Below are 26,070 nucleotides of genomic sequence, written 5' to 3' on the forward strand. Positions count from 1 at the left end.
ACCTGTAACTTTCTCAACTGCAGATATATTTCAGAATATATCAACAGTAAGGAAAGCAAAAATGAAACCAGTTTTTTTGTAATTCTAAATTGTGATGGAAACAAAGATTTCGAAAGGATCAAAACAAATCAGGACAGTTTTACTGGGTGATGCACAAAGGATATTCACTGAAACCTGATTTCCATACATTATCATTTCCATGTTATATAACTTTATCAGTAAAGCTGTATGTATGCAAATGTAGTAAATTACAGTGCATCACTGTATGATGGGTTAATAATTTATTAGCGACTCATGCCCTGCCATGCATCGTTCTGTTATCAATGTTGTCCTTTCAAATGTTGCAGTGATAGTATCAATGATGCTATAGAACATGTAATGAGTGATTTAATATGTGCAGTAATTGGCTGTGCATGGTGAGATTGTGAGTTGTAGTTACTTTAGAGCATGAGGTATGGTTACTAGAGATAATTATAACTGGTGGATTTCAGTGATTTTTTTAATGTAAAACATTTTGTTGTCACTGAAATTTTTACCTAACTATAACACAGCTTTAAATTCTTTTTTTCAGTGAATTTCTAAGGTGTTTTTTCAAGTAAAACAAGATATAATAACTCATAACTATAACCTCACTTTAACCTTGTTTATTTCAGAGAATTTCTAGTTTTTTTTTAACATAAAGGCTTATAATTTATTACCATACGTAAAGCCAACCCCTGCTGCACTAAGCCTTTGTCCGTGCGCAGCATGGAGTTACCCACAGGGCTAGCCTGCTGCCAGGGCCTGCCTCCAACTACCAGAAGGAAGCCAACCCCTGTCATGCCGGTCATCAGCGTCATTATGTTAAAGGTTTTGCGGCCAGGCCCTGCATCCAACATCTCGCACAAAAGCAACTCCAAGCCACACATGAACGCTGGCCGTGTACATCATGAGGTTGGCTGCAGGTCTGGCCTGTGGACAGGCCCTGCATCCAACACCTTGCGAGCAGCCAATCCCATGCAACACATGGCCTTCTGGCATGCGCAGGGTGCAGTTGGTCTTGCAGGTCGTGGTCGCAGTCAGGAAGACTATATATATATATATATATATATATATATATATATATATATATATATATATATATATATATATATATATATATGTAATATTATCTTTCTTGAAAAATGAAATGTATTTTTCAGTAATTCACACAATGCAATGTTTAATAATAGCAATTATTAGAAAAATGGTAAATAACGTTTTCATTAAAAGAATCATCATGTCTGTGGGTCTTTTGTTTAACACAGTTTATTATCAAACCAGTTTGTGGTCTGCAAAATGTTAAAAAGACCTGAAGACATTTTTTATTTTATAAAACCAACATGTATCTGATTCTCTCTTTTGACATTTTTTCAGCTCACAAAAGGGAATCAGAAAAAAAACACAAAAGGGCTTTACACTCCAGACCATAGAGCTCCTGCTAGGATTGTTTTTGAAAAATATGGTCTGTTCTCCTAGAGTCATCGATTCAAAGACCCCAGGAGTTTACTGTTTTTTTTAAAAATGTTGCTGGAAAGCTGCTGCACTCCATGCAGCTTCCCCACAACATGAAGAAAAATGCTTGATATCCCCTGTGCCTCCTAGGAGCACCACCAAGCTGTAATAAGTATGCTTCAAAAGCCCTTACAGGGCATTATGGGGCATTCTTTCAAGGAGCAGTGAATAACCAGTCTGTGGCTCCTGTCTCTCATTCATTATTCTTTTCCTTTTTATTATGGGTGTTGTTTTGCTTTACTTTGAGTGAGCCAAAATATACACACTGGAAGGAGTCGAAAAGATTCTCTGGAATGCACTTCTTAATCTGAAGAAGACATTTATTATAGCTTTTTGCAAGGTTCGTAAAAGAAGGCTTGAATAGTAAAAAAATTACTTTTAAAATGTGCAAAAATGAAGTAAGAACATGTATGAAGACTCTTCAATCTATAAACAGCAAATATATACATGCAAGGATACAAACACTTATATTGATGTATGGATATATATTCATACACAATGCAAACCAAATAATTAATAAAAATGCATCACTGTAGGGCCTGCCAGAGGCTTCATCTTTCTCATGCTAGCAAGACAATGACCCTGTTTGACTGTGACAAAGAGATCTCCACCCTCATGGGAAATGTATCAGGCATTCAACGTCTAAAATCCTGACTGAGGTCTAGGAATCTGCAACTGCTGATCAGGGTCATCTTTTATATCTTAAAGAACAGGAGAAGGGGCTTTCTGGAAAAACCTCTCCCATCAAGAAGAAATATTAAAAAATGCTGGCTAGTTTAGGTAAGCTGTGAAAGAAACACGTTGGGAATTGGACAAAATCCCAAGGCGTCCCTCCCAAAGTCAAACCGTTCCCTGCTGTACCATAAAAATCAGTCTGGTACATCCTTATCATGCTGACTGACTAACTCCTTCATATTATGTACTAGCTCTTTTGTGATAATATGTCCTAGCTCTTCAGTGAGAAATAGAACACGCAGAAATAGAAAACACGTTGCATAACATGTTTGTAAGGAAAACTACTCACACCTCTAACATGGCAGTGAGGCTAAGCTGAACACAAAATGGAGTCTGAGCTGAATACAAAATGGAGTCTATAACTAGTGACCACTTAAGTGACAGTAGGCAGCTAAGCCAAGTGCAAAGTGGTGCGACACGAAGTCAGTGGTCAACACACAAATATCACTACATGTGTTTCATGCAGCTCCACTCCACGAGCCTTTACAGGCACCAGGGACTCCATCCCCAGGGCCAAACTCATTTATTTAGGGAAGGGAGCATGCACCTCTGCGGTACCCCATCCCCGGAGCTGTTTTCTACTTTAATGGGGGGGGCAGTGTACTCCCTCCCGAGCCTCTGAAGATTCACTTAAACTACTTCCACATTCATTGCAGTGGTATGGTTTTTCCCCAGTGTGTGTTCATTGATGTCTTTTTAGGTTTGATAATTGACTAAAGCTCTTCACAGATTCACTACACCTATATGGTTTTTCCCCTGTGTGTGTTCGCAGATGTACTTTTGGATGTGCGGATTCACTAAAGCTTTTGCCACATTGATTGCACCTGAGTGTTTTTTCTCCTGTGTGTTTGTTGATGTCTTTGTAGGACTGACAAATGATTAAAGCTCTTCCCACATTCACTGCATTTGAATGGCTTCTCCTCAGTGTGAGTTCGCTGATGAAGTCTTAACGCTGAGGGTCACTAAAACTACTATTTTCAGTGCTCAAATAAGTAGAGAAAACCAGAACAGAACAGAGCAAAACTTAAACCATTATTAGTGATCCGGCATCAGACACACAGGCTCAGAAAGACAGATGTGAGATTCTTTTAAGATCTGTACCAGGACGACAGTGAGGTAGAGATGATACAGAGGAAGGCAGAGTGTCAGACAATCTAGTTTCCAAAGAGATATCAGCTCAGACGCCAAAACATGAGATTCTCTTAAGAGCTGTACCAAGAGGGCTCTGAGACAGACAAGGGAGAGAGGGCGGCACAACTTCAGACACTCAAGTTTCCAGACTGAGCTAAAGTAAGTGAATCATGTGTCATAAAGATGATTTTATTCTTCTTGACAGGTTACAGGACTCTAGTTCTAACCATCGAGCTCAATATGCTTTTCAGATTTAAAAAACTAACCAATAACTGCACACCCTGGCTAGCAATTCTAACAAGGTCCAAATGATCCTCATTTTATGTCACAATCAGCAGTTGAACTTGTCCTTCCATCCACCTCTCACTGGTAGTAAACCCTGCAAGCGGGTCTTTGTGGCTCATCAATGGACATCTCAATCCGAGTAAATACTAAAGATACAGGAAAAGGTACAACAAATTATACTACCATATGGATGCATTTGAGCCATGTGTGCCACCCTGTGCATGCGTCCATGGCCACCACTTTAAGTATCATTGTGTTTGCAGATGCTGTGAGCATCATTCAAGGGCCCATGGCTCTAACCTGAGCACAGAATAAGTTAAGGCTTTGTTGACCTGAATAAGGGGCACATATATACTCCATATTTTTTTCTTTTTCTCCACACAGAATGAGCATTTATCCTTGGAATTATTTATGTACCTCCATTTACATAGAAGTGTGCAGGGGTCTGAGAAGGTCAAAATACACTTCTCTTCCCTTGAGTGTTTTGACCCCCAGGAACAGATTCACTAAATTACAATTGCATCCTTTCCTCTTCCACCTGTTTTCGATCAGAGCCCAGTAGTTGTGCTGAATCCCCCTTCTTTGCTCCCAGCCGCTCCTCCCTCCCACCTCCCCTTCATAATGGCGCCTGCTGCGCTGCGCCTAGTGTGACCCCCTGACCTGCTTTGGGCCAGGAGTACACTCGGCTCCACCAGCCTGCCTCCGTGCCCCTGACCCCGCCGTTGCTGCAAAGAGAAGTCCCTGGTGCCTAGTGGTAAGCGTATCTGCTTTGTACCGTGTATTTCTTTCTTTGTATATTGTATTTTGTTTCTTGCAATTTTTTTTTCATATTACACACTGTTCTGAACTTTACCTGTGCCCATTTTCTGCTTCGCTTCGTATTGCTTTGATTGTGCCCGTGTTTTCATTTTCCGGCTCTTGCCGGTTTGTTCTGACCCTGCTGCGGCGTCCCCTGCAGCCCCGCCCCCCTCGGCCGCTCCCTCCCACCTCCCAGCTGCTCCTCCCTCCCACCTCCCCTTCTTAATGGCGGCCACTGTGCGCTGTGGCGCTGACACGCCGGTGGCACACCAGAGGCAAGCCCGTCTGCGCCCGTCTGCACCCGTCCGCACCTGGACCGCGCCCAGCGCCCGTCCCCCTAGTCAACACTCCTTCAGCCCCCCCAAATGCCACTACTCCTCCACAGAGCCCCTTGCTCACAACCCTGGCCGGCACACCGCCTGCACCCAGGCCAATCCAAACACACTCACGGACCTTTCACATGCCACGCATGCCACTTCTCTTGCACTCATACCAACACCAACAAGCACCACAACAACAGCAAACCCCCAATCACTTCAACTGCATCCCCCTTAACACCCACTCCGTCCACAAGCACGCCATCGAGCTTTGGGATCTACTCACCACAAACTCTCCCGACATCGCCTTCCTCACTGAAACACAGATGAACTCCTCATCAGAACCCGACATCGCCATAGCCACTCCAGAAGGATACAAAATCACCCGTAGAGACTGCACCAACAAACTAGGAGGAGGAATCGCCATAATACACAGAAACTCCATCAAGATTTCCACCAACACCAACAACATCCTAGACAATGCAGAGCACCTACACCAACACCACCCTAAGAGGAACCCTCATCTACAGACCACCAGGACCCCGCCCCCCATTCTGTGACACCATCACCGACACTATCAGCTCCCACGCGCTCACCTCCACAGACTACCTACTCCTTGGTGACCTTAACTTTCACCTGGAAAGCAGCCCACGACTGCAACTCCATGGCCCTGCTGGACAACCTCGCACACCTCGGCCTCAAGCAACTGGTCACGTCACCCACCCACTCAGCCGGGCACACGCTAGATGCCATCTTCACCAGCAGCCACATCACCTTCACTCACACCACCGAACTCCACTGGACTGACCAGCACTGCGTCCATTTCTCCTTCCTGAAACCCCCCCACCCACCACCAACATCCTAGTCCCTACCACAAGTGGAACAAAATCTCCAAAGAACAACTAATCTCCAACCTTGCACAAGCTCCACCTCCCAACACCAACGACCCTAACGCCGCTGCCCTCAACTTCACTCGATGGCTGGAAACATGCGCAGACTCCCTCGCCCCATTCAAAATAAACAACAACACCCGCACCATCAAGACCGCCCCCTGGTTCACCACAGAACTTTAGTCTTCCAAACGAGAATGCCGAAAAATTGAGAAAGCCTGGCGCCAAGAACCCTCAATGAGCAACTTCTCCGCCCTCAAATCAGCCATGCGCAAACATCACCAGCTCATCCGGACCTCCAAACGATCCTTCTACAAAGAACGCATAGGCAACAACACACACAACAGCAAGCAACTTTTTGCCATCATCAAAGAACTCACAAAACCCAAATCCTGCACCATCGACCCTCCACACTCCCAAGACCTCTGCAACTCCCTCTCCAACTACTTCCACAGCAAGATAGCAGACATAAATGATAGCTTCACATCGTCATCACCCACCATCACCACCACCGACACAACCAATACCACAACACCATGCCGCACCATCCTACTGAACACCTGGACCCCCACCAACGACGAAGAAATCGGCAAAACCATGAGCTCCATCCACTCAGGCTCCCCAACAGACCCTTGCCCCCACCACATCTTCAACAAGGCCAGCCAAATCATCGCTTCCCAGCTCCGGGCCGTCATCAACAGTTCCTTCGAGACCGCAACCTTCCCAAACATTTGGAAACATGCAGAAGTCAACGCTCTTCTAAAAAAAAACAAAGCAGACCCTGAAGACCTCACAAACTACCAACCCATCTCTCTACTCCCCTTCCCGCAAAGGTCATAGAGAAGATAGTAAACATACAACTGTCTTGCTTCCTAGAAGACAACAACATACTCAACGTCTCCCAGTCTGGATTCTGCGAAAACCACAGCACCGAGACCGCCCTCATTGCCTGCACAGACGACATCAGGACCAGATTGGACAAGGGCGAGACCGTCGCCCTCATCCTCCTAGAACTTTCTGCAGCTTTTGACACCGTATGCCACCAAACCCTCCGCACACGCCTCTTCGATGCCGGAATTCACCACAAAGCCCTGGACTGGCTCACCTCCTTCCTCTCCGAAAGAACCCAGAGAGTTTGCCTCCCTCCTTTCTGGTCTACAGCCACCAAGACCATCTGTGGGGTCCCCTAAGGATCCTCCCTCAGCCCTACCCTTTTCAATATCTACATGGTTCCTCTCGCCAATATCAGCCTCCCCCACAGCCTCACCATCATTTCATACGCTGACGACATTCAGGTCATCATCTCCCTCACGAGGAACACATCTACCGTCAAGAATAACCTACACGCCGGTCTCCTCGCCATCGCTAACTTGATGACAACAAGCCACCTCAAATTGAACAGACCCAGATCATCATCTTCGGCCCCAACAAGACAGCATGGAACGACTCTTGGTGGCCCACCACCCTTGGACCACCCCCAACACCCACCACCCACGCACGCAATCTTGGCATCATACTGGACTCATCCCTCTCCATGACTCTGCAAATCAATGCCATATCATTCTCCTACTTCAACACCCTTCGCATGCTACACAAGACTTTCAAATGGATTCCTTTAGAAACAAGAAGAACGGTCACTCACGCCTTCATAAGCAGCAGACTGGACTAAGGCAACGCCCTCTACGGAGGGACCACAGCCAAGCTTCAGAGAAAATTCCAGTGAATCCAGAACGCAGCCGCACATCTCACCCTCAACCTCCCCCGCCACTAACACATGGCTGCCCATCAACAAAAGGATCATCTTTAAAATCCTTGTCCACGCTCACAAAGCCCTCCACGACACCGGACCAGCCTACCTCAACGAATGAATCAACTTCCACAAACCAACTCGACAGCTCCGCTCCGCCGTCCTCGCTACAGTCCCCCGCATCCAACGCACCACCTCCGGCGGCAGATCCTTCTCCCACCTTGCCGCCAAAACCTGGAACTCCCTCACCACCAAGCTACACAAGACCCAGGACCTCCTAACCTTCAGAAAGCACCTAAAAACATGGCTTATCGAGCAGTAACCACCCCCCCCATGCCTTGAGACCCTACCAGGTGAGTAGTGTGCTTAAGAAATGTGTTTGATTGATTAATTGATTTGCTCTGGGTACAATAACTCAGGAGTTTTCTAATAATTAATCAATACAAGATCATTTTATAAACTCTGCAACTAGGAGTCTTCTAATATCGAAAGAGCTTCTTTGTAGGAAGAAAGACTATCATGTTATTAGACACATCTCTAAGGGGAATTTCCCCTGCATAGTAAGAGGGCCCTGCCCTGAGTGCCCAACTACATATGAAAATGGTATTCTTACATTCAATTTGTCCCTGACATCATGCTCATCTAGTGTGTGCAGAAGCATAGGTCACCCCTGACAATGTAAGGTCAAGAGTCCGCCCTGTGACCGGGAGGGGTACATCAAGTACGAGGCATTGGAATAAAGTCCTTGGGGGTGATTCCTACCCTGGCGGTCGGTGATAAATCGGCGTCCAACCGGCCAACAGGCAGGCGGTCAAAAAAATGGTATTCTGACCCTGGCGGGAACCCCCAACACAGCCCGCCACTTTAACACACCGACCGCCACGGCGGGACACACAAACCGCGCAGCGGTCACCGCCAACAGGCAGGCGGCAGACAATGTACCGCCCACCCTATCACAACTCACCAATCCGCCACCTTTTCCGGGGCGGGAGCCCCGCCGATAAAAACACGGCGGAAACAGACTACGAACGGGAAAACGCTCACCTCTATATACTCCACGAGGAAGGAGGACAGCATGGAACCCGAATTAAACATCCTACCAGCTATTGTCTACCTGCTCGTCTACCACGAGTACGAACGCCGGCGCAGACGACAACGGTGAGTACCGCACCTACGACACAGGGGAGGGGGTAGGATGAAAGGTTACGGGCACACACATATGCGACACACCCACCCCCACCCCCCCCAACTATCTACACACCAATGCAGAGCAACAAGTCACAGTGACACCACCCAAACCCCCCGGAAAAATGCAAAGACATAATTAAATTGAGATGCAAAATTTATGTATAAAATAGGTTCTTTGAAGTCATGGTAAAATAGCAATATGAAATTTAAAAAATAAAGAAAGAATATTGCGAAACCTATAAACATAGGCAATAAGTCCTGCACAGTCACTTAAATTTCCACTGTCCGTGGGCCAAAGTGTACTAACACATGGGCAAAGCCCACACAGGAGACCGGATACCATCGGAGAGAACACTGCAGGGGCATCAGATGACAAAACTACAGGCACCTCAGTGGGAAGGGAAGGGGGGGCACCTCAGCCACAGGAGTCCACGACCCCAGATCCACGAGGGGCCTCCATGCCCACGGTACCATCATGGGGAGTGCAAAGCCACAGTCTCTCAAGTCTCTACAGTGAGTGGTTTGCCCACTGTGCCATCCTGGGGACTGCAAAGCCACAGTCTCTCAAGTCTCTACAGTGAGTGGTTTGCCCACTGTGCCATCCTGGGGAGTGCAAAGCCACAGTCTCACAAGTCTCTACAGTGAGTGGTTTGCCCACTGTGCCACCCTGGGGAGTGCAAAGCCACAGTCTTACAAGTCTCTACAGTGAGTGGTTTGCCCACTGTGCCATCCTGGGGAGTGCAAAGCCACAGTCTCTCAAGTCTCTACAGTGAGTGGTTTGCCCACTGTGCCATCCTGGGGAGTGCAAAGCCACAGTCTCTCAAGTCTCTACAGTGAGTGGGTTGCCCACTGTGCCACCCTGGGGAGTGCAAAGCCACAGTCTCACAAGTCTCTACAGTGAGTGGTTTGCCCACTGTGCCATCCTGGGGAGTGCAAAGCCACAGTCCATCAGATGTATAACCGACTCCACTGGTATTGGAGGAGGCATGGTGCCCAGAGTGCTGCATGAACACCAGCTCGACACAGAACCAGCACTGTCAATGGGCCAGCGGTGCTTGAGACGGCGGGGCCCAGCGGAGCGGTGCTTGACAGGAAGGGCCCAGCGGAGCGGTGCTTGAGACGGCGGGGCCCAGCGGAGCGGTGCTTGAGACGGCGGGGCCCAGCGGAGTGGTGCTTGACAGGAAGGGCCCAGCGGAGCGGTGCTTGACAGGAAGGGCCCAGCGGAGCAGTGCTTGACAGGAAGGGCCCAGCGGAGCGGTGCTTGAGACGGCGGGGCCCAGCGGAGCGGTGCTTGACAGGAAGGGCCCAGCGGAGCGGTGCTTGAGACGGCGGGGCCCAGCGGAGCGGTGCTTGACAGGAAGGGCCCAGCGGAGCGGTGCTTGACAGGAAGGGCCCAGCGGAGCGGTGCTTGAGACGGCGGGGCCCAGCGGAGTGGTGCCTGAGACGGCGGGGCCCAGCGGAGCGGTGCTTGACAGGAAGGGCCCAGCGGAGCGGTGCTTGAGACGGCGGGGCCCAGCGGAGCGGTACTTAACAGGAAGGGCCCAGCGGACCGGTGCTTGACAGGAAGGGCCCAGTGGAGCGGTGCTTGAGACGGCGGGGCCCAGCGGAGCGGTGCTTGACAGGAAGGGCCCAGCGGAGCGGTGCTTGAGACGGCGGGGCCCAGCGGAGCGGTGCTTGAGACGGCGGGGCTCTGTTCAGCGGTGTCTTTTCACGGCTGGGCCCTGTTCAGCGGTGTCTTTTCACGGCGGGCCCTGTTCAGCGGTGTCTTTTCACGGCGGGGCCCTGTTCAGCGGTGTCTTTTCACGGCGGGGCCCTGTTCAGCGGTGTCTTTTCACGGCGGGGCCCTGTTCAGCGGTGTCTTTTCACGGCGGGCCCTGTTCAGAGGTGTCTTTTCACGGCGGACCCTGTTCAGCGGTGCTTGTCCTGTCTATCTAGGGAGCCAGACCTTACCAAGAGTCTCCACTTAGTCGCCCTCCGACCTTGCGGGTGCTGGCCCCTCCTGTGATGGAGTCTTGGGCCCGTGGCTGTCGTCCGTCACACCCGGTATGGGGCTGGTGGGGCCCTCCTGGACCGCTCGCCTGCTGGCTGACTTCTCCGCCCTGCTGCCCTTGCCCTCCTTCGATGAAGCTCTCTGGCCCTTGCCTCCCTTTGATGTTGTGTCAGGTGACGGGTCAAGGCTACGCTCCTTGGTGGCAGCCGTCTCAGCCTTCTCGCGCCGGCCCTTATTTTTTCTGGTTCTCTTCCCAGGGGGTGGGCTGGCTGTCCCCTTGCTGCTGGCCGATGTTCCTGACCCAGTAAAAGGTGGACTCCAATACCCGTGCACTATGGTCATACTTGATGCAGGGCTGGTGGTGGCTGAGGTGCTCTTAGGACTCTTACCAGATGGAGGGGTGGGTTAGTGGTTGGAAAGAGGTCAAGGTTGAGAAGGAAAAGCATTTTGGAAAGACAGGGACGGGTAGGTGTAGTGGGAATGGGAGTGGAGGAAGAGGATGTGGTTGTAGGAGAGTCAAGTGTGCTGTCTTTGGGTGCAGGTGCTTGTGACGGAGGCTGCCGTGAGGTGGATGGCTGTTGGGTGGGTGGCTGCCTGCGTTTGTGTGGTTTGGAAGAGGGGGTGACAGACAGACTGGGAGAGGACACAGGGGACGTGTAAATGGCAGTGGGGGTGGTGACTGCACGTGTGCGGACTGTACTGGAGGGTGTGCTGGTGATGGAAGTACTGGCTGATGGTGGTGTGCATGCAGGTGTGAGTGGAGACGTCACAGGGAGGGAGGAGGGAGACGAGGAGGTGGGGGACACAGAGGTGGTAGTGACTGTTGCCATGTCTGCATCTGGATGTTGTTTGGGTGAATGCTTGTGGGATCTGTGGTGCTTATGTCTGGATGAGCTGCCCTTGGGTGTTGAGGTGTGTGCAGGCTGGTCTGATGGTGTGGATGGGATAGGCAGAGGAACAGGAGACTGGGACTGGGTGGAGGCAGTTAGTAGAGGGAGGCTGGAAACAGGGACAATGGCTGCCGTCAGTGCTGAGGCCAGAGCGTTGAACGATCGCTGATGGGCAGCCTGACCCGAATGAATGCCCTCCAGGTATGCATTGCTCCGATGCACCTCCCTTTCTACACCCTGGATGGCATTCAAAAGGGTAGACTGCCCAACAATGATGGTCCTCAGGAGGTCAATGACCTCCTCACTGAGGGCAGCAGGGGTAACTGGGGCAGGGCCTGAGGTGCCTGGGGCGAAGGAGATGCCCGCCTTCCTGGGCGAGCGGGCACGGAGCGTAGGCTGAGGGGCTGCTGGGAGGGCGGGACTGGTACGCTGGGTGGCGGCTGTACCTGTTGTGGCGGTGGGCACGGATGTTGCCGCCACCGCAAGGGAGCTCCCTTCCGAGGACGTGTCGGTGTCGCTGACGTCTCCACGGGTCCCCGTTTTGGAGCTCCCCTCGCCCTCCGTCTCACTGGTTTACTCAGAGTCTGTTGCATGGCCCTCCGGGGCCATGTGAGTTGCAGCTCCCTCGTGCTCCGATGCCAAGTCTCCTCCGCCTGATGATGCTAATGCACACATGAACAGGTAGAAAAAGAAAATGGGTGGGGGGAGAAATAAAGACAGGTTGAGTGCATGCACTGGCAACACCGTTGTCGGAGAGGACAGACACAGAAGCCCCCTGCACTACGCCGCGCAATCGGGGTACACTTCTCAGTACTTGTGACTAGGCCTACAGGTCTATGGACAACATATGCACACATGGGTGATGCAGGACCATGGATAGCTGTACTTGGCACCCTACAGAGGTGGGGGTCGGGGGCACAGGGCCATGCCTAACGGAGGGGACTAGCCTACAGAAAGCGCCCTGGCCTAGAGTTACCCACAGCCCTCCTCCCCAACCCAGACACCTCCACTGCGCGCAAAGATAGCAGAATGTGCTGATACTCACCCCCTTGTGTCTGCTGTGATGTCCTCACGCTCCCATCCAAATCGGGGTAGGCCACCGCCAGGATCCGGGACATCAGGGGGGTCAAGGTACGACTGGCACCCCTCCTACGTTGGGAGGCCATCCCCAGCAGTGACTCAGCGGTCTTCCTGGTCCCGCGGCGGATCTCCTCCCACCTCTTGCGGCAGTGGGTGCCCCGTCTGTTGTGGACCCCCAGGGCCCGGACTTCCTTGGCGATGGCACGCCAAATGTCGACCTTCTGATGGGCGCTGACCTATGTGACATGTACAGGGTGGGAAAGGAAATATCATCACTTTTCTGCATGGCAGATGTGAGTGGCCCCCCTCCCCAACCTTGCCATGTGGCACATGTTCTCATCTGTCGTGCGTTGCACTCCTCATTCGCTCCCCTCCCCACCATCTTACATCCACCCCACTCAACACAGGCATAGCCCATTCAACGTACACCCAGTGTACTTACCTGTTGGTCTGGAGGACCGTAGAGTAGCGCATACTGGGGGAGGACCCCATCAACAAGTTTCTCCAACTCTTCAGAAGTGAAGGCAGGGGCCCTTTCCCCAGTCGCAGCAGCCATTGTATCTCCCAGACCGAGGTCACAGCAGCACTTGCAGTATAGGTCCTCTCCTGTGGATGATCAGGTCTTGAGTGATTAAGCAGTTAGAAAATGGCGGTCACGCCCGCGGCGGTGCATACCGCGGTGGTGCGTACCGCGACCACCGGCGCACATCGTCATTGGCTCCTGAAACCCATAGGGTTCAATGTTAACCAATGCGGCTTCGCACCGCGGTCTTCGACCGCCACGGTGTGCCACGCCAGCGCATTGACCTCACATCCCATTGTCACACTTCACAGGTCAGGCAGCCGCCATTTCAAAGGCCCACATGGCTTAATTTCTACTGCGTCACACAGGCCTAGGCCGTGCATTGCCACTCATACACGCCTTTCACTGCATTGCAATTCATTTACTGTGCAAGCTGTGGGACCGAACCTGTGGGTTGCTTGACTCTGTACTCCATGTTGTCCTTCCTAGGCACCGTCCGCTGGGACTTGCGAGGAGAAGGATGAATCCTCCCGTGTACCGACCGCTGCTGGACCTGTCGACAATGGAAGAACGACATATTATACTTCGATACAGACTTGACAGAGCCACTGTACATGAACTGTGTGCCCAGCTGGAGCCAGACCTGATGTCCCCCATCCGCCAACCCACAGGGATTCCCCCTCTGGTGCAGGTTCTGTCAGTACTCCGTTTTTTAGCAAGTGGGTCTTTTCAGACAACAGTGGCCATGTCATCTGGGATGTCTCAGCCAATGTTTTCTAAGGTTTTGTCCAGAGTGTTGTGTGCCCTGATGAAATACATGCGGAGCTACATTGTTTTCCCTGAGGAGGATGATTTGGCTACAGTGAAGGGTGATTTCTATGCCCTTGGACAGATCCCAAACATCATTGGTGCCACTGATGGGACCCATGTGGCTTTGGTTCCCCCCAAAGACAGTGAGCAGGTGTACAGAAACAGAAAAAGTTAGCATTCGATGAATGTCCAGGTGGTCTGTTTGGCTGACCAGTACATCTCCCATGTAAATGCCAAGTTCCCTGGGTCAGTGCATGACGCGTATGTTATGTGAAATAGCAGCATCCCTTATGTGATGGAACAGCTACAGAGACACCGTGTGTGGCTATTAGGTGACTCTGGGTACCCCAACCTGTCCCGGCTACTGACCCCAGTGAGGAATCCCCGGACCAGGGCAGAGGAACGGTACAATGAGGCCCATGGGCGAACTAGGAGGATCATAGAAAGGACCTTCGGCCTCCTGAAGGCCAGGTTTAGGTGCCTGCATATGACAGGTGGATCTATAATGTACTCACCAAAGAAGGTGTGCCATATCATCGTGGCCTGCTGTATGCTTCACAATCTTGCTTTGCGACGCCAGGTGCCTTTTCTGCAGGAGGATAGTCCAGATGGTGGTGTTGTAGCAGCTGTGGAGCCTGTGGAGAGTGAAGACGAGGAAGACGACGGGGACGACACGGACAACAGGGATACAGTCATACAACATTATTTTCAGTAGCACACAGGTAAGAATCACCCACGCCATTTCCCATTTACTTCAGGCCTCCTGCGTCTCTACTTTCTGTGTGTCCCCCCATTTCCTTTTAACTGAATTGTGACTTTACCTTCCCTTTTCAGAGCTGTATGACCAACTGCGTGACTTCAGCTTTGTTTGCCCATGGACTACTGCTTATTGTCATTGGTATGTTGTCATCACAATGTAACAGAACATAATTGCACCGTTATGTGTAAAACATTTTTTAAAAATACAAGCAGACTCCTGTTATTGTAAGTGCAATAAGTGATTTATTTTAAGTGCTACATATAGGTACATGATAGTAAAACGGTGATGGGTGGGGGTGGAGTAACGTCCATGGCAGAGTCCAGTTCTCAGTCTCACAGGTGCATTGTCCATATGCCTGTGGAAGGATGGAGCAGGGGCAGTTTAAGGTTGGACAGGGTGACAATGTGGGACAGTGGGATGACATCAGGGGGTATCTTATGCTGGTGGGGGTCTTGCAATCCTACTCTGTCTTCTTGTGTGATCTCAGGTTCCGCTTGCGGGGTGGTTGTTCTTCAGCAGGAGGTAGGGTTCTGGTGGCCTGTCGTTGTGTGGGGGCCTCCTGTCCACTAGCGCCGGCGGAGGTGGTAGGCTGATCGTGGTCCAGGCTAGTGACAGGGGCCCTTTGGGGTGCCACATGGTCCCGCAATGTGGTGACTATCTGGTTAAGGGCCAGGACTATGGTCCCCATTGCGGAACTGATGTTCCTGAGTTCCTCTCTGAACCCCATGTACCGTTCCTCCTGCTGTGCCTGGATCTCCTGGAACCTGGCCAGTACCGTCGCCATCGTCTCCTGGGAGTGGTGGTATGCTCCCATGATGGTGGTGAGGGCCTCTTGGAGAGTGGGTTCCCTTGGCCTGTCCCCCCCCTGTCGCACAGCAGCCCTCCCAGTTCCCCTGTTTCCCTGGGCCTCTGTCCCCTGGACGGTGTGCCCACTACCACTGCCCCCAGGTCCCTGTTGTTGTTGGGGTGGTAGGTCAACCTGGGTTCCCTGTAGTGGCGGACACACCGCTGATTGACGTGTCCTGGAGACAGAGGCATGGGCCCGCTCGGTGGGAGCTGTGCTGGTGTTCCCAGAGGGGGTTAGGTCTGCTGTAGCCTGTGGCTGTGTGTGGGGAACCGACTGTCCAGAGGTCCCCGATGGGCCGGGCTGGTCATCTGGGTCCAGGGAGACAGAGCTGCTGTCATCGCTGGGGGCCTCTTCTGGGGGTGGGATGGACATCTCTGTACCCTCCGTGGCAGTGTGGTGGCGTTCGGGTCCTGCAGGGGTATAAGGGTATGGTTATAGCTTCTGTGTGTGGGATTTCGTGTGATGGGTGGGTGTCCGTGTACCCAAGTGCAGGCATTCCCTTGTGGGGGCTTTTGTGAGGGTGGCTTGTGGGGGTGATGTGGGGGTGCGGTGGGCATGCTTTGGTGATGGGTGTCCATGCTTTGTGGTCGCATGCAGGTCTAGGTGTTGGGATGGGTGGGTTGTGATGGTGGGACATTTGCAAGGAGTTGGTGTGATGGGGTGGGGGTGAGGGTGGGGGTATGTGCTGGCATGCAGGTGGGGTGGGGGTGGGAAGTAGTAGTTAAAATTTGACTTACCAGAGTCCATTCCTCCAGATACTCCTGCGAGGCCCTCAGGATGCAGGATGTGCAAGACTTCCTCCTCCCATGCTGTGAATTCTGGGGGAGTAGGTGGGGGTCCGCCGCCAGTCTTCTGCACTGCAATGTTGTGCCTTGAAACCATGGAACGCACCTTCCCCCGTAGGTCGTTCCACCTCTTCCTGATGTCGTCCCGATTTCGTGGATGCTGTCCCACCGCGTTGACCCTGTCGACTATCCTTTGCCATAGCTCCATCTTCCTAGCAATTGTGGTGTGCTGCACCTGTGCCCCGAAGAGCTGGGGCTCTACACAAACTATTTCCTCCACCATGACCCTGAGTTCTGCGTCAGAGAACCTGGGGTGTCTTTGGGGTGCCATGGGGTGGTGTGGATGAGGTGAGGGAAGTTGTATGTGTTGTAGAGTGTGATGTGTGTGGTGGTGTATGGTGTTTTGTGCGTGGTAATTGTGTGGGTGATGTTGTGATTGGCCTCTGTGTGATGGTCTACTCTAAGCAGTGCTGTCTCTCTCTGTCCTTGATTCGCAATTGTGGTCGTAGGGGTTTGTGGGTGATATGGGTGTGTGTTTTATATTGTATTTGGGTGTGTGGGAGTGATGTGTGTATGTGTATCAGGTGTGTGTATTTCAAATTGTCCAATGTGGTTGTGTTTTGTACGGGTATGTGTATTTTGAGCGCGGCGGTGTGTACCGCCAATGGAATACCGTGGTTGTAAGACCGCCGCGTGGATTCGTGGGTGTAGGAGGCTGGACTGGCTTGTAGTGAGTACCAAGGGGTACTTGCACCTTGCACCAGGCCCAGTTATCCCTTATTAGTGTATAGGGTGTCTAGCAGCTTAGGCTGATAGATAATGGTAGCTTAGCAGAGCAGCTTAGGCTGAACTAGGAGACGTGTGAAGCTACTACAGTACCACTTAGTGTCATATGCACAATATCATAAGAAAACACAATACACAGTTATACTAAAAATAAAGGTACTTTATTTTTATGACAATATGCCAAAGTATCTTAGAGTGTACCCTCAGAGAGAGGATAGGAAATATACACAAGATATATATACACAATAGCAAAAATATGCAGTATAGTCTTCGAAAACAGTGCAAACAATGTATAGTTACAATAGGATGCAATGGGGAAACATAGGGATAGGGGCAACACAAACCATATACTCCAAAAGTGGAATGCGAACCACGAATGGACCCCAAACCTATGTGACCTTGTAGAGGGTCGCTGGGACTATTAGAAAATAGTGAGAGTTAGAAAAATAACGCTCCCCAAGACCCTGAAAAGTGAGTGCAAAGTGCACTAAAGTTCCCCTAAGGACAAAGAAGTCGTGTTAGAGGAATAATGCAGGAAAGACACAAACCAGCAATGCAACAACTGTGGATTTCCAATCTAGGGTACCTGTGGAACAAGGGGACCAAGTCCAAAAGTCACAAGCAAGTCGGAGATGGGCAGATGCCCAGGAAATGCCAGCTGCGGGTGCAAAGAAGCTTCTACTGGACAGAAGAAGCTGAGGTTTCTGCAGGAACGAAAAGGGCTAGAGACTTCCCCTTTGGTGGACGGATCCCTCTCGCCTTGGAGAGTCGTGCAGAAGTAATTTCCCGCCGGAAGAACGCCAACAAGCCTTGCTAGCTACAAATCGTGCGTTTGGCGTTTTTGGACGCTGCTGGGGCCCAGGAGGGACCAAGAGGTCGCAAATTGGACCTGAAGAGAGAAGGGACGTCGAGCAAGACAAAGAGCCCTCACTGAAGCAGGTAGCACCCGGAGAAGTGCCAGAAACAGGCACTACGAGGATGCGTGAAATGGTGCTCGCCGAAGTTGCACAAAGGAGTCCCACGTCGCCGGAGACCAACTTAGAAAGTCGTGCAATGCAGGTTAGAGTGCCGTGGACCCAGGCTTGGCTGTGCACAAAGGATTTCCGCCGGAAGTGCACAGGGGCCGGAGTAGCTGCAAAGTCGCGGTTCCCAGCAATGCAGCCCAGCGAGGTGAGGCAAGGACTTACCTCCACCAAACTTGGACTGAAGAGTCACTGGACTATGGGGGTCACTTGGACAGAGTCGCTGGATTCGAGGGACCTCGCTCGTCGTGCTGAGAGGAGACCCAAGGGACCGGTAATGCAGCTTTTTGGTGCCTGCGGTTGCAGGGGGAAGATTCCGTCGACCCACGGGAGATTTCTTCAGAGCTTCTGGTGCAGAGAGGAGGCAGACTACCCCCACAGCATGCACAAGCAGGAAAACAGTCGAGAAGGCGGCAGGATCAGCGTTACAGAGTTGCAGTAGTCGTCTTTGCTACTATGTTGCAGGTTTGCAGGCTTCCAGCGCGGTCAGCAGTCGATTCCTTATCAGAAGGTGAAGAGAGAGATGCAGAGGAACTCGGATGAGCTCTTGCATTCGTTATCTCAAGTTTCCCCAGAGACAGAGACCCTAAATAGCCAGAAAAGAGGGTTTGGCTACCTAGGAGAGAGGATAGGCTACTAACACCTGAAGGAGCCTATCAGCAGGAGTCTCTGACGTCACCTGGTGGCACTGGCCACTCAGAGCAGTCCAGTGTGCCAGCAGCACCTCTGTTTCCAAGATGGCAGAGGTCTGGAGCACACTGGAGGAGCTCTGGACACCTCCCAGGGGAGGTGCAGGTCAGGGGAGTGGTCACTCCCCTTTCCTTTGTCCAGTTTCGCGCCAGAGCAGGGGCTAAGGGGTCCCTGAACCGGTGTAGACTGGCTTATGCAGAATTGGGCACATCTGTGCCCAAGAAAGCATTTCCAGAGGCTGGGGGAGGCTACTCCTCCCCTGCCTTCACACCATTTTCCAAAGGGAGAGGGTGTCACACCCTCTCTCAGAGGAAGTTCTTTGTTCTGCCATCCTGGGCCAGGCCTGGCTGGACCCCAGGAGGGCAGATGCCTGTCTGAGGGGTTGGCAGCAGCAGCAGCTGCAGTGAAACCCCAGGAAGGGCAGTTTGGCAGTACCAGGGTCTGTGCTATAGACCACTGGGATCATGGGATTGTGCCAACTATGCCAGGATGGCATAGAGGGGGCAATTCCATGATCATAGACATGTTACATGGCCATATTCGGAGTTACCATTGTGAAGCCACATATAGGTAGTGACCTATATGTAGTGCACGCGTGTAATGGTGTCCCCGCACTCACAAAGTTCAGGGAATTGGCTCTGAACAATGTGGGGGCACCTTGGCTAGTGCCAGGGTGCCCTCACACTAAGTAACTTTGCACCTAACCTTTACCAGGTAAAGGTTAGACATATAGGTGACTTATAAGTTACTTAAGTGCAGTGTAAAATGGCTGTGAAATAACGTGGACGTTATTTCACTCAGGCTGCAGTGGCAGGCCTGTGTAAGGATTGTCAGAGCTCCCTATGGGTGGCAAAAGAAATGCTGCAGCCCATAGGGATCTCCTGGAACCCCAATACCCTGGGTACCTCAGTACCATATACTAGGGAATTATAAGGGTGTTCCAGTAAGCCAATGTAAATTGGTAAAAATGGTCACTAGCCTGTTAGTGACAATTTGGAAAGAAATGAGAGAGCATAACCACTGAGGTTCTGATTAGCAGAGCCTCAGTGAGACAGTTAGTCACTACACAGGTAACACATTCAGGCACACTTATGAGCACTGGGGCCCTGGGTTACCAGGGTCCCAGTGACACATACAACTAAAACAACATATATACAGTGAAAAATGGGGGTAACATGCCAGGCAAGATGGTACTTTCCTACAGTGGGTCGTAATGGCATGGGTGTATTTCTGTTGGCGTGGCGGTGGAGGTTTGGTCATCGCCATTTTTTCGCTGACCTTTGCTGTGGCGGACTTTTGTGGTTGTCGGGTTTTTGGAGGTTTTGAGGGAGCGGGTCAGAATGACCGTGGCGGTTTACCGCGGCCGCGGCGGTGTAATGGCGGTCTTCTGACCGGCAGTAAGCGCCTTTTACCGCCGAGGTCAGAATGACCCCCCTTGTCCTGGTTCTCACATAAAATAGTGGCAGCACACCATGACCTGTGAACTTGTAGGGCATGTCACATAAAATAGTGCCAGCACACAATGACTTGTGAACTTGTAGGGCATGTCACATAAAAAATAGTGTCAGCACACCATGACGTGTGCACTTATAGCGTGACCAGACCTTTTTCTCTGAAAAAAACCCTGAAGGACTGGACCTGCTCCAAGAGTCAGTTTGTTGACCTCCTGTGTAGCTCAAGCGCCACAATGAGGCCTTTTCCCTGAGGTGCCTACCTGACCAGTAAGGACCCTGCTGGTGGCCTCTGCTGGTTTGAGTCTTGACCCCCAAGTGTTGTTTCTGAGGTTCTGGAACCCTGGGCTCTGTCTACCCAGACTTCCCTGACCACATCTAAAAAGCCTGGGACTTAGAACTTTTTTGGACTTCCAGACCAGGACAAATTACCCCAGTTTATCAGCCCATGGAAAGACTCCTCTGGGCTGAGGGAACAGGTTTCTGCCACTCAGAGCTTTTCCACAGCAGCCAAGCACATTCAGCAGACCTTTGTCAATAAGGTTTCCAGCCTTATTGGTGGATACAGACTGCAGCCTTGACCCACAGGAGGATTCTAATCTCTGAAAAAGAGAGGCCATAGGTATCTTGAGCGGGCTAAGGCACCAGAAGTATCCGAACAGGCAGTGGACTTTTCTGGATGCAAAGTTTCAACTTTTCCTGCTCTGAGCTTTTCCTGTCAAAACCATCAGCTTCAGTGGATTTTTGTTGATTTGGTTTATTTTCCTAATTTGATTTGGGATCCAACAATAGATGGTGTATTTCTGTGCAGCCTTTGCCTTCTTCACTCTGACATATCCCATGAAGACTTGGTTAACCACAGAAAACTCTTTCATGAGGTCAAAGTTGAAGAACAACATTCTTTTTCGGTCCAGAGGGTGAATTCACTTCTCTTCCTTGGTGGGATGTGGCAGAGTGTATAGTAGGCAAGGTGATGGGTTGGCCTACATGAAAAGTGGTGACAACTTTCAGCAGAAAAGAAGCCCTATTACGCAAAATCAGGTAGTCCAGATGGATGCTCATGTATGGAGGATTTGAAGATAAGGCCCAAAGCTAACTGAACCTCAAGGCTCATGCTATTGTCAAAAGGAAGGTCATCTTGATAAGAAGCCTGAAGGGAAAATTATGTAGAGGCTCAAAGGTACAGCTCGGCTTGAGCAGAGGATCAATGGTCATGCTCAGAAGCTTGGGATACCAGACTCTCCATGCTCAGTGCAAAGCCACAAGGATAACTTGGGCCCCGGTCATTCCCGACCTTCATGAGAACCCTAGGAAGGAGCAGTATGGCAGAAAACTGTACAGGATGTCTCAGCTACACTCGAGACAAAAGGTGTCTTCTATGAAGAACGATCTTAGAAACTACAGAGAGCAAAACTGCTGACTTTGCACGTTCTCGGCAGAGGCAAACAGATCTAACCAAGTCTCTGTCCAATGCTGAAAGAGACTTTGCACCACTTCTGGGTGAGACGCCATTTGTGATATGCTAGGCCTCGACAGCTGAGTTTGTCCACCCTGGTGTTCAGGGAACTGGCCAGGTGCTGAACCACCAGGGATATGCCCTGTTGTTTCAGCCATGTCTAGAGATGCAATGCCTCTTGACAAGGGGTCCACAACCCCACCCGCTCTGTGGGTTTCAATACCATATGAGAGTGGTGTTGCCCGCAAATCTTCCCTTGATGGAGGGTAGAAATTCTTTCAATGCCAGCCAGATCCCATGGAGCTCCAGCATGTTGATGTGGAGTCCAGATTCCGCCGGAGACCAGAGTAATCTTATCTCCACCTCTCCCAGATGCCCACCCCGTCCCAGGAGTGATGCATCTGTCACTACTGTGAGATCTGGCAGGGGAAGGGAGAGGTGTCTGCCTCTGACACTATTGTGGTTCGTAAAACATCACTGCAGGTATTTTGCGGTTCCCTCTGAGATATGGACCATGTCGGAGAGATTCCTTGGATGCCGCGCCCCCTGGAACGTCCGGTCCACTGCAGAGCTAGCATACGCCATCTGGCATAAGTCACCAACAGGATGTGGGAGCCCAAAAGGCCCAGGAGTCTCAGAGTCAGACTCACCAAAACTCAGGATAGAGGCTGAAACATGAGTATCATAGCCTGAGCATCCTGCACTCACAGCTAGGGAGTATACGCCTGAGACTGCACTGTGTGCAGAACAGCTCAGATTAAAAGGGAGCATCTGAGAGGGAATCAGGTGTGACTTCAGCATGTTGATAGTGTACCCCAGTGACTGCAGGAGGGTTGCGTAGTCTGGAGGTGGGAGACACCAGCCTGAGGTGAGCCCACCTTCAGCAGCTAGTCATCGAGATAGGGGAAGACTGTGTAGGAGGCTGGTCTGGCTTGTAGTGGGTACCAGAGGTACTTACACCTTGTTCCAGGTCCAGTTAACCCCTATTAATGTAGAAGAGGTGTTTCTAGCAGCTTAGGCTGATAGAAGGTAGCTATGGCAAAGCAGCTTAGGCTGAACTAGGAGACATGTAAAGCTCCTACTATACCACTGGTGTCATATGCACAATATCATAAGAAAACACAATACACAGAAGTACTAAAAATAAAGGTACTTTATTTTTCTGATAATTTGCGAAAAGTATCTCAGTGAGTACCCTCAGTATGAGGATAAGATATATACACAAGATATATGTACACAAACCAAAAATATGCAGGTAATAGCAAGACAAGTAATGCAAGCAGTGTAAAGTTACAATAGATTGCAATAGGAGCACATACGTATAGGGGCAACACAAACCATATACTCCAAAAGTGGAATGCGAACCACGAATGGACCCCAAACCTATGTGAGCTTGTAGAGGGTCACTGGGACTGTAAGAAAACAGTGAGGGTTAGTAAAATAGCCCACCCAAGACCCTGAAAGGTAGGAGTAAAGTGCACCTACTACCCCCAGAGAGCACAGAACTCGTGATAGGGGGATTTTGCAGGAAGAAAAAACACCAGCAATGCAACAACAGTGGATTTCCGGACCTGAGTACCTCTGTTTCCAAGATGGCAGAGGTCTGCGACACACTGGAGGAGCTCTGGGCACCTCCCCTGGGAGGTGCAGGTCAGGGGAGTGGTCACTCCCCTTTCCTTTGTCCAGTTTCGTGCCAGAGCAGGGCTGGGGGATCCCTGAACTGGTGTAGACTGGCTTATGCAGAGATGGGCACCATCTGTGCCCATCAAAGCATTTCCAGAGGCTGGGGAGGCTACTCCTCCCCAGCCCTCACACCTATTTCCAAAGGTAGAGGGTGTTACACCCTCTCTCAGAGGAAATCCTTTGTTCTGCCTTCCTGGGCCAGGGCTGTCTGGACCCCAGGAGGGTAGAAACCTGTCTGAGGGGTTGGCAGCAGCAGCTGCAGTGGAGACCCCGGAAAGGCAGTTTGGCAGTAACCGGGTTCTGTGGTAGAGACCCGGGGGATCATGGAATTGTCCCCCCAATGCCAGAATGGCATTGGGGTGACAATTCCATGATCTTAGACATGTTACATGGCCATGTTCGGAGTTACCTTTATGACGCTGTACATAGGTAGTGACCTATGTACAGTGCACGCGTGTAATGGTGTCCCCGCACTCACAAAGTTCGGGGAATTTTCCCTGAACAATGTGGGGGCACCTTGGCTAGTGCCAGGGTGTCAACACACTAAGTAACTTTGCACCCAACCTTCACCAGGTGAAGGTTAGACATATAGGTGACTTATAAGTTACTTAAGTGCAGTGGTAAATGGCTGTGAAATAACGTGGACGTTATTTCACTCAGGCTGCACTGGCAGGCCTGTGTAAGAATTGTCAGAGCTCCCTATGGGTGGCAAAAGAAATGCTGCAGCCCATAGGGATCTCCTGGAACCCCAATACCCTGGGTATCTCAGTACCATATACTAGGGAATTATATGGGTGTACCAGTATGCCAATGTGAATTGGTAAATTTAGTCACTAGCCTGTTAGTGACAAATTTGGAAAGCAGAGAGAGCATAACCACGGAGGTTCTGGTTAGCAGAGTGTTAGAAATTGGGTTTTTGGTTGGCAGTCAGGTTACCCTCTGTCCAAGCAAGAGCCCTCACTCTAGTCAGGGTAAGTCACACACAATCCAAATTATCCTGTGCCCACCCTCTGGTAGCTTGGCACTGAGCAGTCAGGCTTAACTTAGAAGGCAATGTTTAAAGTATTTGTGCAATAAATCATACAATAACATAATATAGCACCACAAAAATACACCACACAGTGTTTAGAAAAATATATAATATTTATCTGGGTATTTGCAGGTCAAAACGATCAAAGATGCAATATGAATGAATAACTAAAAAAACTGATTTGAAGTGTATTAAGTCTTTAAAAAGCAAACAAAGGGCCTGATTACAACTTTGGAAGAGGTGTAAATCCGTCCCAACAGTGACGGTAAAGTGACGGATATACCACCAGCCGTATTACGAGTCCATTATATCCTATGGAACTCGTAATACGGCTGGTGGTATATCTGTCACATTTGGGACGGATTAACACCTCCTCCAAAGTTGTAATCAGGCCCAAAGTCTCTTTCAAGCACAAAGTACCCGGTTTGGAGTGGAAAATCTCCGCAGAGGGCCACAGAAGAGGAGGACATGCGTGGAAAAATGGTGTGTGCGTCAGCTACGCCCCTTCACACACTGACTTGCGTCGTTATTTATCACGCGGGGAGACGTGCGTCGTTCTACGGGAGGAAAAATGGTGTGTGCGTCGGTTGCGCCCCTTCACACACGGACTTGCGTCATTATTTTTCACTCGGGGAAGACGTGCGTTGTTTTCCGGCACGTGGACCGTTTCCTTCTATGGATCGCGTGATTACCAGATGTCCCAGGGATTGTGCGTGGATTCTTCGGCGTGTTTTCAGGCTGTGCGTCGTTCCGCGAGGCTGTGCTTGGAATTTTCTTTCTCACTGCAGGCGTCGCGTCGATTTCCCCTCTGGAAGTCGGGCTGCGTTGTCCATGCGAGGCCGTGCGTCAAAGTTCCGGCCGCCCCGTAGGCGTTGCGTCGAGCAGCGTCGGTGTGCAGCAATTTTCCTGCTGCGGAGCAAGCTGTGCATCAAAATTTTCAGCGCACGAAGAGTCCAAATGAAAAAGAGAAGACTTTTTGGTCCTGAGACTTCAGGGAACAGGAGGCAAGCTCTATCCAAGCCCTTGGAGAGCACTTTTACAGCCAGACAGGAGTTCAGCAAGGCAGAAGGCCAACAGCAAGGCAACAGTCCTTTGTAGAAAGCAGACAGGTGAGTCCTTTGAGCAGCCAGGCAGTTCTTCTTGGCAGGATGTAGTTTCTGGTTCAGGTTTCTTCTTCAGCAAGTGTCTGATGAGGTAGGGCAGAGGCCCTGTTTTATACTAAATTGTGCCTTTGAAGTGGGAGTGACTTTAAAGAGTGGCTAAGAAATGCACCAGGTCCCCTTTCAGTTCAGTCCTGTCTGCCAGGGTCCCAGTAGGGGGTGTGGCAGTCCTTTGTGTGAGGGCAGGCCCTCCACCCTCCCAGCCCAGGAAGACCCATTCAAAATGCAGATGTATGCAAGTGAGGCTGAGTACCCTGTGTTTGGGGTGTGTCTGAGTGAATGCACAAGGAGCTGTCAACTAAACCTAGCCAGACGTGGATTGAAAGGCACTGAAAGATTTAAATGCAAAGAAATGCTCACTTTCTAAAAGTGGCATTTCTAGAATAGTAATATTAAATCCGACTTCACCAGTCAGCAGGATTTTGTATTACCATTCTGGCCATACTAAATATGACCTTCCTGCTCCTTTCAGATCAGCAGCTG

The sequence above is a fragment of the Pleurodeles waltl genome, unplaced genomic scaffold (genome assembly GCF_031143425.1).
Source record: "Pleurodeles waltl isolate 20211129_DDA unplaced genomic scaffold, aPleWal1.hap1.20221129 scaffold_58, whole genome shotgun sequence".
NCBI lineage: Eukaryota > Metazoa > Chordata > Amphibia > Caudata > Salamandridae > Pleurodeles > Pleurodeles waltl.